The 13,857-nt window shown below is 41.4% G+C and overlaps 1 non-coding gene across 1 annotated transcript; it reads right to left on the minus strand.

Moving 5' to 3' along the window:
• Window positions 1–299: 299 nt before the first annotated feature.
• On the minus strand, window positions 300–372 carry TRNAF-GAA. The gene has a single exon. It is a non-coding gene; the product is annotated as a tRNA-Phe (tRNA).
• Window positions 373–13,857: the final 13,485 nt, after the last annotated feature.

Below are 13,857 nucleotides of genomic sequence, written 5' to 3' on the forward strand. Positions count from 1 at the left end.
GATCGATGATGAGTGCGAAAGTATGCTTGTTACGGTGGGTGTTCACGCAGGAAAAGTGGCGGTTTCTTGAGATGCCACCGCGAATGGATGTGTTTTGATCGCCGTGTGGACGGCAGTTGGCAGTTGCAATGTTTTTTTTTTCGACAGAAGTCCACTGGACTTTGTCCCAGGCCCTAGTTTAGTGCGTAGAAAGCCCAGCTTGTTGCTGTTCTGGGCTGGCTGAGTTATTTTTACATGCACAAAATTGCCGTTTTTTAAATGGTAAAAATGCTGGGTCGAGAAATTCCAAAAAGAAATTATGCGGTGAGCGTGGATCGAACACGCGACCTTCAGATCTTCAGTCTGACGCTCTCCCAACTGAGCTATCCCCGCTATTGAAATGACCAACTTATTAAGTTTACTTGTTATTTGAGGCAGTAGGCAGCAGCGTGACCACGCGCAGATCAACCATTTCCAATTTCCAATTCAATAAAGGATCCATTCAGTTTAGAACTCAGAATTCCTCAACTACGGGTCGACCTGCTACTAACCGCGGATGTCTTCCAACTACAGGTTCGGCAGTTGGCGTCCATCGGCATTGATCCAAGCGTCAAATCCTTTGGGTTCGGCAGTTGTCCTAAAAATGTAAAAAATGGATGTATCTATAACTAAAGTAAGTCTAGATACATCTACTTTTAGGACAAGTATTTCCGGATGGAGGGAGTACTTGCTACTCCCTTTGTAAGCTACTAGCAAAAGGACCCGTGCATTGCAACGGGAAAAAAGAATACTACAGACCCTTAATTTACAAAAAGTAGTCTATAATTGAGTATTTGTAGCTATGATCCAAACAAACGTGATCTTTGCCTACAAAAACGCAGTTCAAGATTCCACGGGTCTTCTATCTAAATATATAGATTTAATATATGTACAAAGAAATTGTCAAGTGATCTTTAATTTCGTCTCCAATCCTGATTTTGCTGAGATGTTCATCCACAATTCAAATTTGTACCGTGCGTTGCAACGGGAGAAAAGAATACAACATACTCTTAATTTACAAAAAGGTCTATAATTTAAGTATTTGTAGGTACCACCCAAACAAAGATGATCTTAGCCTACAAAAATGCAGTTCAACATTTCACATGTTTTTTATTTAAATATATCTTGCATGTAGATTTAATGCGTACAGAGAAACGGTCACGTGATCTTCAATTTTGCCTCTAATCCTGATTTTGCTGAGATATTCATCCACAATTCAAATCAGTATCGGTATGAAAGAAAGACGGGTAATGCATATTGATTAAGATTGTATCCTAGATAATATTTTCAAAATGGTTAACAGGTAAAATAACATCATATTCAGATTCTATATATTTTTCTAATCAAAATCCATATATAACATATTAAATTTGGAGCTACGGTTTAGAAGATATGAGCATTTAAAAAAATATTTGATATGTACTACGGGTTTAATGTAAAAAACATTAGGGTTTTTTTTATAAAATAACATGACGGACTAAGAATATCTATTTATTTTATTAGTAGGTATAGAATACTCCCTTCGCACGGAATTACTTATTGTAGAAATAAATGTATGTAGATGTATTCTAATTTAAGATATATTTATTTTTATCTATTTTCGTGATAAATATTTTTGGACGAAAGGAGTATAAGACATTTTAAATCACTACTTCAGCCACTTGGAAACAACTCCTACATTACCTCCACTCCCTTAGTTTATTTTGTCCCTCTACACCCTCTATTTATTTTAGAAACAACCTTCTATATTACATATGATCCCTTGGAATCCAGTTATAAGACCAAATGCTAGTATCATGTCCATTACCAATCCTGCACATCAAGCCATGCACCATAACCTCCCTCGCCATCCAATATAGCTCTCTAGATTTGAGAAGGATTATTCTTCAGCTCGCCTTCGAGGATAGTTCCATTAGAAAATTATACTTCTTTTAAAATCCTTGGGTTGAGTTTATCGAGTTTTTTGAGTATCATCGAAGCTTGTCGTGCAAGCAAAGCAAGATTAAAAGTTTGAGATCTCAGAAGCCCATACCTCCAAAACAAATTGGTCTCGCGATAGCCTGATACACCCAAGAAGCCTTCATTTTCCCTTGTTTACTCCCACACAAAACTTTCCTCATAAGAGAATTATGTGCTTGTGCAGGTTTGTGGGAGTCTGAAATATGCCATGGAATAAACTGGGATGGCTTGAACTACAACTTTTATAAGCACACCCCTGTCTCCTACTGAACATAGCTTTCCCATCAAACCTTGGATCTTCACCCAAACATGGTCATTCAAATACTTAAAAGTTTTTTAATGGACACCTCTGTTGGCATACCGAGATATTATTCACTCAAGGACTCATTTGGAACATGTAACATACCATTTAGCACATCACAAGTGTTCTGGTGACAGCCCTTGCTGAAAAATATTGGTGATCTATCTCGATTAACTCCTTGTCCTGACGCGTGACAATAGGTATTTAATATGTGTGACACTTTTTCCTCAGCCTAAACATTTGACTTAAGAATAGTAGGTTGTCCTTTGAATAATAGGCGGTTCATTGTGGGTGCTGATGAAGCTACCTTGATACCAGCAAGGCATGACCACTATGATCTTGATTTTAAAGGCACAAATCCCTTCTCCTCCTAGCAAGAAAATATAGGGTGAGAATGGATCTCCCTGTCTTATAACCCTTTTAGGCTTAAATTTTCCCGATTTACTTCCACTAAAAACACCAAAAAGGAGACTGGCCTAACCATCCCCATTACCATAGCAATCCAAAGGGGTAGAGAAAACCAACTTGAATAGATTCCTTCCAGATGTTGCTGCTCCACTCTAGCATATGTGTTAATGATATCAAGCTTTAGTGCACAATGGTTTTTTTCTTAGCTTAGTTTCGCTTCGTAAAATGTAAACACGCATAAGATGAGAATATGTTGTTTGTACTAAGTCTCACTGGTACAAAAGTTGATAGTTCTTAAGAGATGATTCATGACCCACAAGTATAGGGGATCAATCGTAGTCCTTTCGATAAGTAAGAATGTCGAACCCAACGAGGAGCAGAAGGATCTCACAAGTGGTTTTCAGCAAGGAAATATCTGCAAGCACTCACATTATCGGTAACAAGTGATTGTGTGGTGAGATGATTCGTAGCAAGCAACAAGTAACAAAAGTAGCAGCGGTGCAGCAAAGTGGCCCAATCCCTTTTGTAGCAAGGGACAAGCCTGGACAAAGTCTTATAGGAGGAAAAACGCTCCCGAGGACACACGGGAATTTCTGTCATGCTAGTTTCATCATGTTCATATGATTCACGTTCGTTACTTTGATAGTTTGATATGTGGGTGGACCGGCGCTTGGGTACTGCCCTTACTTGGACAAGCATCCCACTTATGATTAACCCCTCACGCAAGCATCCGCAACTACGAAAGAAGAATTACGACAAATTCTAACTGTAGCATTAAACTAGTGGATCCAAATCAGCCCCTTACGAAGCAACACATAAACTAGGGTTTAAGCTTCTGTCACTCTAGCAACCCATCATCTACTTACTACTTCCCAATGCCTTCCTCTAGGCCCAAATAATGGTGAAGTGTTATGTAGTCGACGTTCACGTAACACCACTAGAGGAAAAACAACATACAACATATCAAAATACCGAACGAATACCAAATTCACGTGACTATTATTAGCATGACTTATCCCATGTCCTCAGGAACAAAAGTAACTACTCACAAAGCATAATCATACTCATGATCAGAGAGGTAATGAGTAGCATCAAGGATCTGAACATAAACTCTTCCACCAAATAATCCAACTAGCATCAACTACAAAGAGTAATCAACACTACTAGCAACCTTACAAGTACCAATCGGAGTCGCGAGACGGAGATTGGTTACAAGTGATGAACTAGGGTTTGGAGATGAGATGGTGCTGATGAAGATGTTGATGGAGATGAGTCCCCTCCGATGAGAGGAGTGTTGGTGATGATGATGGCGACGATTTCCCCCTCCGGGAGAGAAGTTTCCCCGGCAGGATCGTCCTATCAGAGCTCTAGATTGGTTCTGCTCAAGTTCCGCCTCGTGGCGGCGGCGAAACCACGAAAAAGCTCCTCTCTGTTTTTTCCTGGATGATACCCTCCATATAGCAAAATAGGGGGGCTAATGGGCCAGCAGGGTGCCCACAAACCCCCATGGCGCGGCCTGGGGGTGGCCGTGCCGTGCAGGCTTGTGGCCACCCCCTGACGCCCCTCTGGCGCTTCTTCGGCCCAGTATTTTTTATAAATTGGGAAAAAAAATCCCCGTTGATTTTCACGACGTTTGGAGTTGCACAGAATAGGTATCTCAACTTTGCTCCACTTTCAGGCCAGAATTCCAGTTGCCGGTATTCTCCCTCTTCATGTAAACCTTGCAAAATAAGAGAGAAAAGGCATACGAATTGTACCATGAAGTGAAATAACAGCCAAAGAAGTGATAAATATCAACATGAAAACATGATGCAAAATGGACGTATCAACTCCCCCAAGCTTAGACCTCGCTTGTCCTCAAGCGAAAACCTAGCTCAATAAATATGTCCACATGTTTAGGGAGAGAGGTGTCGACAAAACAAGATACGAACATGCATGCATCATGATCATGATCAGAACAGCAATACCAACATATAATCTCTCATGCTAAAGTGATAATTTCTTCAAAAATTAAAGCATGGATCAAGAACCTTACCGAGAAGTAACAACCGATAGCCTTTGGTCATTGAAGCAATTGCAATTTATCACAACATCAGAAAGAGTCAAATAAGATCTTGTAAAGCAAATCCACATACTCAATCATTCTTTCGTTCTCTACAATTGCTACAACTCACGTGGTACTCATGAGATCAAAGTTTCAGCTGGACACTGAGAAAGATAGGGGCTTATAGTTTTGCCTCCCAACTGCTTACCTCAAGGGTAATGTCAACAATAATAATTCATGAATGCCTCCCTCTAAGTTGACATATGAATATATAGCTTTCCCAAGCATGTGTCGGTAGCCAAGACAAAGGCAAAATAAGGAATTGGTGAAGATCACCATGACTCTTTCAAGGGCAAAAAGTAAAGGTACAAGATAGGCCCTTCATAGAGGGAAGCAGAGGTTGTCATGCGCTTTTGAGGTTTGGATGCGTGTCCTCTTAGTGTGGAGGAACGTCACTTTATATTGCCCCCTTTGATAAAGAACTTTATTATGCAGTCTGTCGCTTTTATGTCGTCCTCATCACAGGTTCGTATAAAGCTTATTTTCCACACACTAATAGATCATACATATTAGAGAGCAATTTTTATTGCTTGCACCGATGACAACTTACTTGAGGGATCTTATTCAATCCATAGGTAGGTATGGTGGACACTCATGGCAAAACTGGGTTGATGGTTTATGGATGCACAAGCAGTATCTCTACTTGGTGCGGGAGTTTTGGCTAATGTGAGGTGGAAGCAATCGTCACATGCTAAGGGATCTCTAATCATATAACATTGTTCGGAGCCAAGCAAGCACAATTCATTATGTTGTCTTCCTTGTCCAACTTCTACTTCTAGGCATGCAATAGTTTAGTGAGTGTTCACAATCATAGATGGTGTGAGAGATGATATATTTAGATGTGAACATCTCCTTCCTTATCACTTCCAATTAATTGCAACAATGACCAAGGTCTACGTTTTCCTACCCTCAACAAGTTCCAATCCTCATTCTTTTTATATGTGAAACCATCACTTCCCATAAGATCATTACATGATCTTTAATGCTTTTTTTCTATTCTCACTCTTTTGATCATGGCAAGAGGCAAAGCCCTCCAACTAAGACACTCTTTATTATAAGGCTCACGAACAAGAATATTCCAAAACAGAGAAAATTTCCTTGATCTACGGCTCTGTTTTTCGAGGAATCAGCAAGGTAATCAGCCTTGGGGTTAGCAAGGTAATCAGCCACATAGCTCTCTGTTTTTCGTTTCAAATATTCCAAAACAGAGAAAATTTCCTATTGGGAAAGTTTTGGACTCTGTTTTCTTACCGAATCACATACCTCTTCGTTTTCGGAGTCTGAAACAGGCTGATAAATGTCCCTTAGGTATTCTTCCCGAGTTATGGTATTGATAATATTGCTTTCAACATTTATGGGAGTACCTGAGATATAATGCTTGATTCTCTGCCCATTTACCACTCTCGGACAATTACCTTCCGTGTTGTTGATCTTGATAGCACCAGAACGATATACTTCCTCAACAACATAGGGACCTTCCTATTTAGAGAGAAGCTTGCCTGCAAAGGATCTTAAACGAGAGTTATATAGCAAGACATAATCACCTACATTGAACTCACGCTTTTGCATCCTCTTATCATGCCACCTCTTAACCTTCTCTTTGAACAGCTTGGCATTCGCATACGCCTGAGTTCTCCACTCATCAAGCGAGCTAATGTCAAATAACCTCTTCTCACCGGCAAGTTTGAAATCAAAGTTGAGCTCTTTGATTGCCCAATAAGCTTTACGCTCAAGCTCAAGAGGTAAGTGACATGCTTTCCCATACACCATTTTGTACGGAGACATGCCCATGGGATTCTTATAGGCAGTTCTATAAGCCCACAGTGTATCATCGAGCTTCTTAGACCAATTCTTTCTAGACCTGTTGACAGTCTTTTGCAGAATCAGTTTAATCTCTCTATTACTTAGCTCTACTTGACCACTCGACTGAGGGTGATAGCGAGACGCAATTCTATGGTTGACATCGTACTTAGCGAGCGTTTTACGGAAAGCACCATGAATGAAGTGTGAACCACCGTCGGTCATTAGATATCTAGGGAAGATAACTTCTTTCATCATCTTGATAGAGGTGTTGTGATCAGCACTACTAGTGGGGATAGCTTCTACCCACTTAGTGACGTAATCAACACCAACTAAGATGTGAGTATACCCATTGGATTTTGGAAAAGGTCCCATATAATCAAAGCCCCAAACATCAAATGGTTCAATGACAAGTGAATAGTTCATAGGCATTTCCTGACGTTTGCTAATATTGTTGGAAATATGCCCTAGAGGCAATAATAAATTAGTTATTATTATATTTCTTAGTTCATGATAATCGTTTATTATCCATGCTATAATTGTATTGATTGGAAACACAATACTTGTGTGGATACATAGACAAAACACTGTCCCTAGTAAGCCTCTAGTTGACTAGCTCGTTGATCAAAGATGGTCAATGTTTCCTGGCCATAGGCAAGTGTTGTCACTTGATAACGGGATCACATCATTAGGAGAATCATGTGATGGACTAGACCCAAACTAATAGACGTAGCATGTTGATCGTGTCATTTTGTTGCTACTGTTTTCTGCGTGTCAAGTATTTATTCCTATGACCATGAGATCATATAACTCACTGACACCGGAGGAATGCTTTGTGTGTATCAAACGTCGCAACGTAACTGGGTGACTATAAAGATGCTCTACAGGTATCTCCGAAGGTGTTAGTTGAGTTAGTATGGATCAAGACTGGGATTTGTCACTCCGTGTGACGGAGAGGTATCTCGGGGCCCACTCGGTAATACAACATCACACACAAGCCTTGCAAGCAATGTGACTTAGTGTAAGTTGCGGGATCTTGTATTACGGAACGAGTAAAGAGACTTGCCGGTAAACGAGATTGAAATAAGTATGCGGATACTGACGATCGAATCTCGGGCAAGTAACATACCGAAGGACAAAGGGAATGACATACGTGATTATATGAATCCTTGGCACTGAGGTTCAAACGATAAGATCTTCGTAGAATATGTAGGATCCAATATGGGCATCCAGGTCCCGCTATTGGATATTGACCGAGGAGTCTCTCGGGTCATGTCTACATAGTTCTCGAACCCGCAGGGTCTGCACACTTAAGGTTCGACGTTGTTTTATGCGTATTTGAGTTATATGGTTGGTTACCGAATGTTGTTCGGAGTCCCGGATGAGATCACGGACGTCACGAGGGTTTCCGGAATGGTCCGGAAACGAAGATTGATATATAGGATGACCTCATTTGGTTACCGGAAGGTTTTCGTGCATTACCGGAAAAGTTTCGGGCTCATCGGTAGTGTACCGGGAGTGCCGGGAGGGGTGCCGGGGACCATCGGGAGGGGTGTCACGCCCCAAGGGGTCTCATGGGCTACGGGAAGAGATAAACCAGCCCCTAGTGGGCTGGAATAAGTTCCCACTAAGGCCCATAAGGTTTGAGAAGGAAAAAACACAAGGTGGAAAGAGTTTCCAAGTGGGAAGGTGGAATCCTACTCCAAGTAGGATTGGAGTAGGACTCCTCCACCTCCAATTTCGACCAAACCTTTAGGTTTTGAGGCTGCCTCCTCCCCTCCCTCCCACCTATATATACGGAGGTTTTAGGGCTGATTTGAGACGACTTTTTCACGGCAGCCCGACCACATACCTCCACGGTTTTTCCTCTAGATCGCGTTTCTGCGGAGCTCGGGCGGAGCCCTGCTGAGACAAGGTCATCACCAACCTCCGGAGCACCGTCACGCTGTCGGAGAACTCTTCCACCTCTTTGTCTCTCTTGCTGGATCAAGAAGGCCGAGATCATCGTCGAGCTGTACGTGTGCTGAACGCGGAGGTGCCGTCCGTTCGGTACTAGATCGTGGGACTGATCGCGGGATTGTCCGCGGGGCGGATCGAGGGACGTGAGGACGTTCCACTACATCAACCGCGTTCACTAACGCTTCTGCTGTACGATCTACAAGGGTACGTAGATCACTCATCCCCTCTCGTAGATGGACATCACCATGATAGGTCTTCGTGCGCGTAGGAAAATTTTTGTTTCCCATGCGACGTTCCCCAACAGTGGCATCATGAGCTAGGTTCATGCGTAGATGTCTTCTCGAGTAGAACACAAAAGTTTTTGTGGGCGGTGATGTGCGTTTTGCTGCCCTCCTTAGTCTTTTCTTGATTCCGCGGTATTGTTGGATCGAAGCGGCTCGGACCGACATTACTCGTACGCTTACGAGAGACTGGTTTCATCGCTACGAGTAACTCCGTTGCTCAAAGATGACTGGCGGGTGTCAGTTTCTCCAACTTTAGTTGAATCGGAATTGACCGAGGAGGTCTTTGGATGAGGTTAAATAGCAATTCATATATCCCCGTTGTGGTGTTTGCGTAAGTAAGATGCGATCCTACTAGATACCCATGGTGACCACGTAAAACATGCAACAACAAAATTAGAGGACGTCTAACTTGTTTTTGCAGGATATGCTTGTGATGTGATATGGCCAACGATGTGATGTGATATATTGGATGTATGAGATGATCATGTTGTAATAGTTAATATCGACTTGCACGTCGATGGTACGGCAACCGGCAGGAGCCATAGGGTTGTCTTTATAACTAACGTTTGTGCTTGCAGATGCGTTTACTATTTTGCTAGGACGTAGCTTTAGTAGTAATAGCATGAGTAGCACGACAACCCCGATGGCGACACGTTGATGGAGATCATGATGATGGAGATCATGGTGTGACGCCGGTGACAAGAAGATCGTGCCGGTGCTTTGGTGATGGAGATCAAGAAGCACGTGATGATGGCCATATCATGTCACTTATGAATTGCATGTGATGTTAATCCTTTTATGCACCTTATTTTGCTTACAACGACGGTAGCATTATGAGGTGATCTCTCACTAAAATTTCAAGACGAAATTGTGTTCTCCCCGACTGTGCACCGTTGCTACAGTTCGTCGTTTCGAGACACCACGTGATGATCGGGTGTGATAGACTCAACGTTCACATACAACGGGCGCAAAACAGTTGCGCACGCGGAACACAAGGGTTAAGCTTGACGAGCCTAGCATGTGCAGACATGGCCTCGGAACACATGAGACCGAAAGGTCGAGCATGAATCGTATAGTTGATATGATTAGCATAGAGATGCTTACCACTGAAACTATTCTCGACTCACCTGATGATCGGACTTGAGATAGTGGATTTGGATCATGTACCACTCAAATGACTAGAGAGATGTACTTTTTGGGTGGGAGTTCTTAAGTAATATGATTAATTGAACTAATTGTCATGAACATAGTCTAATGGTCTTTGCGAATTACGATGTAGCTTGCGCTATAGCTCTACTGTTTTTATATGTTCCTAGAGAAAATTTAGTTGAAAGTTGATAGTAGCAAACTTTGCAGACTGAGTTTGTAAAACCGAGGATTGTCCTCGTTGCTGCGCAGAAGGCTTATGTCCTTAATGCAACACTCGGTGTGCTGCACCTCGAGCGTCGTCTGTGGATGCTGTGAACATCCGACATACACGTTTCTGATGACTACACGATAGTTCAGTGCAAAATACTTAAATGGCTTAGAAGCAAGGCGCCGAAAACGTTTTAAAACGTTACGGAACATAAGTGATGTTCTAAAGAGATGAAATTGTGATTTCATGCTTGTGCCCTTGTTAAGAGGTACGAGACCTCCAACAAGATTCTTTGTTAACAAAGTAAAGGAGAAAAGCTCAATCGTTGAGCATGTGCTCAGATTGTCTGAGTACGACAATCACTTGAATCAAGTGGGAGTTAATCTTCCAGATGAGATAGTGATGGTTCTCCAAAGTCACTGCCACCAAGCTGTGAGAGCTTCGTGATGAACTATAACATATCAAGGATAGATACAATGATCCTTGAGCGATTCGCGATGTTTGACACTGTGAAAGTAGAAATCAAGAAGGAGCGTCAATAGTTGATGGTTTGTAAAACCACTAAGTTTCAAGAAAGGCAAGGGCTAGAAGGGATACTTCGTGAAACGGCAAAACAGTTGCTGCACTAATGAAGAGACCCAAGATTAAACCCAAACCCGAGACTAAGTGCTTCTGTAATGAGGGGAACAGTCACTGAGGCGGAGCAACTCTAGATACTTGGTAGATAAGAAGGCTGACAAAAGTCGAAAGAAGTATATTTGATATACATGATGTTGATGTGTACTTTACTAGTACTCCTAGTAGCATGAGGGTATTGGATACCGGTTCGGTTGCTAAGTGATTAGTAACACGAAATGAAAGCTACGGCATAAACGGAGACTAGCTAAAGGCGAGGTCACGATACGTGTTGGAAGTGTTTCCAAGGTTGATATGATCAAACGTCGCACGCTCCCTCTACCATCGGGATTGGTATTAAACCTAAATAATTGTTATTTGGTGCTTGCGTTAAGCATGAACATGATTGGATCATGTTTATTGCAATACGATTATTCATTTAAAGAGAATAATGGTTACTCTGTTTTCTTGAATAATCACCTTCAATGGTTTATTGAATCTCGATCGTAGTGTTACACATGTTCATGATATTGGTGCCAAAAGATACGAGTTGATGATGATAGTACCACTTACTTGTGGCATTGCTGCTTGAGTCATGTTAGTATAAATTGCATGAAGAGGCTCCATGCTGATGGATCTTTGTACTCACATGATTTCGAATCACCAGTGACATGCAAATCATACCACATGAGCAAGGCCTTGTTTTCATTGAGATGAAATAAGATAGTAACTTGTTGGAAGTGATACATTTTGATGTATGCAGTCCAATGGGTGCTGAGGCACGCAGTGGATATCATTATGTTCTTACTTCACTGACGATTTGAGTAGATACTAGAGTATTTACTTAATGAATCACAAGTCTGAAATATTGAAAAGTTCAATTCTGTTTCAGAGTGAAGTTCGTCGTAACAAGAGGATAAACTGTCTACGATATGATCATAGAAATGAATATCTAAGTTACGAGTTTTGGTACGCAGTTAAGACAATGTGGAAATTGTTTCGCAGTTCATGCCACCTGGAACATCATAGTGTGATGATGTGTCTGAACGTCATAGCCACGCACTATTTGGTATGGTGAATACTATGATGTCTCTTATCGAATTACCACTATCGTTTATGGGTTATGCATTAGAGACAACCGCACTCACTTTAAATAGGGCACCGCGTATTTCCGTTGAGATGACACAGTATAGACTGAGGTTTAGAGAAATCTAAACTGTCATTTCTTGAAAGTTTGGGGTTTCGACACTTATGTGAAAAAGTTTCAGTCTGATAAGCTCGAACCCAAAGCGGATAAATGCATCTTCATAGGATATCCAAAACAGTTGGGTACATCTCCTATCTCAGATCCGAAAGCAAAGTGTTTGTTTCTAGAAATGGATCCATTCTCGAGGAAAAGTTTCTCTCGAAAGAATTGAGTGGGAGGGTAGTAGAACTTGATGAGGTTATTGAACCATCACTTTAACCAGTGTGTAGCAGGGCGCAGGAAGTTGTTCATGTGGCGCCTACACCAATTGAAGTGGAAGCTGATGATGATGATCATTGAGCTTCGAATCAAGTTACTACAAACCTCGTAGGTCGACAAGGTCGCGTACTGCTGCAGACTAGTACGGTAACCCTGTCTTGGAGGTCATGTTGTTGAGCAACAGTGAACCTACGAGTTATGGAGAAAGCGATGAAATCCGAGAGAGGATCCATGTGTGAAAACAAAGTGTAGACTTTGGTAGAACTACTTGATGGTCATAGGACTATTGAGTAAAAATGGATCTTTAAAAGAAGACAGACGATGATGGTGATAAGTCACTATTAAGAAAAGCTCGACTTGTCGCAAAGATGTTTTCGATAAGATCAAACAGTTGACTATGATGAGACTTTCTCACTCGTAGCGATGCTAAAAGTCTGTTAGAATTATGTTAGTTGTTGATGCATTATTTATGAAATATTGCACGTAGGATGTCAAAACATTGTTTTCTCGACGGTTTCCTTGAGCAAACATTGTATGTGATACAACCAGAAGGTTTTGTCGATCCTAAAGATACTAGCAAGTATGCAAGCTCCAGTGATCCTTCAATGGACTGGTGCAAGCATCTCGGAGTTGGAATATACACTTTGATGAGATGATCAAAGATTTTGGGTTTGTACAAGGTTTATGAGATACTTGTATTTCCAAAGAAGTGAGTGGGAGCACTATAGAATTTCTGATAGGTATATGTGGTTGACATATTGTGGATCAGAAGTAATGTAGAATTTCTGTAAAGCATACAAGGTTGTTTGAAAGAAGTTTTCAAAGGAGTACCTGGATTACGCTACTTGAACGTTGAGCATCAAAGATCTATGGAGATAGATCGAAAGCGCTTAGTAGAAGTTTCAACAAGATGCATGCCTTGACAAGTTTTTGAAAGAGTTCAAAATAGACCAGCAAAGAAGGAGTTCTTGGTTGCGTTGTGAGGTGTGAATTTGAGTAAGACTCAAAACCCGACCATGAAAGAATAAAGAGAATAGACGAAGGTCGTCTTCTATGCCTTAGCCGTAGAATCTAAAGTATGCCATGCTGTGTACCGCACCTGAAGTGTGCCTTTACTCAAAGTATGTTGAGAGGTACAGAGAGTGATCCATGATTGAATCACTAGCAGCGGTCGAAATTTATCCTTAGTAACTAATGGACTAAGGAATTTTTCTCGATTATGGAGGTGGTTAAAGAGTTTGTCGTAAAGGGTTACGTCAATGCAAGCTTTGACACTAATCCGGATAACTATGAGTAGTGAAACGGATTCGTATAGTAGAGTAGATATTTGGAGCATTTCCGAATAGCACGTAGTAGCAGCATCTATAAGATGACATAAAGATTTGTAAAGAACGCACGAATCTGAAAGTTTCAGAACCGTTGACTAAAACCTCTCTCACGAGCAAGACGTGATCAGACCCCATAACTATATGGGTGTTGGATTCGTAGGAATCACATGGTGATGTGAACTAGATTATTGACTCTAGTGCAAGTGGGAGACTGTTGGAAATATGCCCTAGAGGCAATAATAAATTAGTTATTATTATA

Source organism: Hordeum vulgare, chromosome 4H (assembly GCF_904849725.1).
Source record: "Hordeum vulgare subsp. vulgare chromosome 4H, MorexV3_pseudomolecules_assembly, whole genome shotgun sequence".
Lineage (NCBI taxonomy): Eukaryota > Viridiplantae > Streptophyta > Magnoliopsida > Poales > Poaceae > Hordeum > Hordeum vulgare.